Source organism: Oncorhynchus mykiss, chromosome 5 (assembly GCF_013265735.2).
Source record: "Oncorhynchus mykiss isolate Arlee chromosome 5, USDA_OmykA_1.1, whole genome shotgun sequence".
Classification (NCBI taxonomy): domain Eukaryota; kingdom Metazoa; phylum Chordata; class Actinopteri; order Salmoniformes; family Salmonidae; genus Oncorhynchus; species Oncorhynchus mykiss.
In genome coordinates, this window is record NC_048569.1 from 47,798,661 (window position 1) to 47,799,356 (window position 696).

Sequence of the window (696 nt, forward strand, 5' to 3'; positions counted from 1 at the left end):
TCTGTGTGTAAATGTTGTTATTCACAATTATTTGAATTGAAATGGGAAACTATTTTCTTGGTATTTATGCATATTTAAATTAGCCTTGGCTATATTTTGCAAATATGTTGATTTATAAAGACACTAAATGTTGTACTCCCGTGGGTCTGGGAGTTTAAATTCTGGTTGTGTGTGTGTGTGTGTGTGTGTGTGTGTGTGTGTGTGTGTGTGTGTGTGTGTGTGTGTGTGTGTGTGTGTGTGTGTGTGTGTGTGTGTGTGTGTGTGTGTGTGTGTGTGTGTGTGTGTGTGTGTGTGTGTGTGTGTGTGTGTGTGTGTGTGTGCCCAGTGAGCGTGAGAGAGCGCGCTTTTGGTGCAAATCTTTCATAACTGGAATTATGGTTTGGATGCCATTTTAGAGAACGACACAACATCCTCAATCATCTATTGAGCTATAGCTTGTATTCAAACATCAATATTATAATCACTGTCTTCATAAAAGCATACACAACACCTCGACATGGCTATCAAAATAAACTGCTGATGATAATATCACCATGAAACATCAAATAAATTGGATGCCTTGACATTGTAAAGATTTTACATAAATGTATACTTTTCCAAATAAATTAGGGCTATGGAATTTTGACATATAAAGAATGTTATTTGATTGTTGGATAAAAATATACTTGCATTAAACGTTTATAATGCTGTAAAACA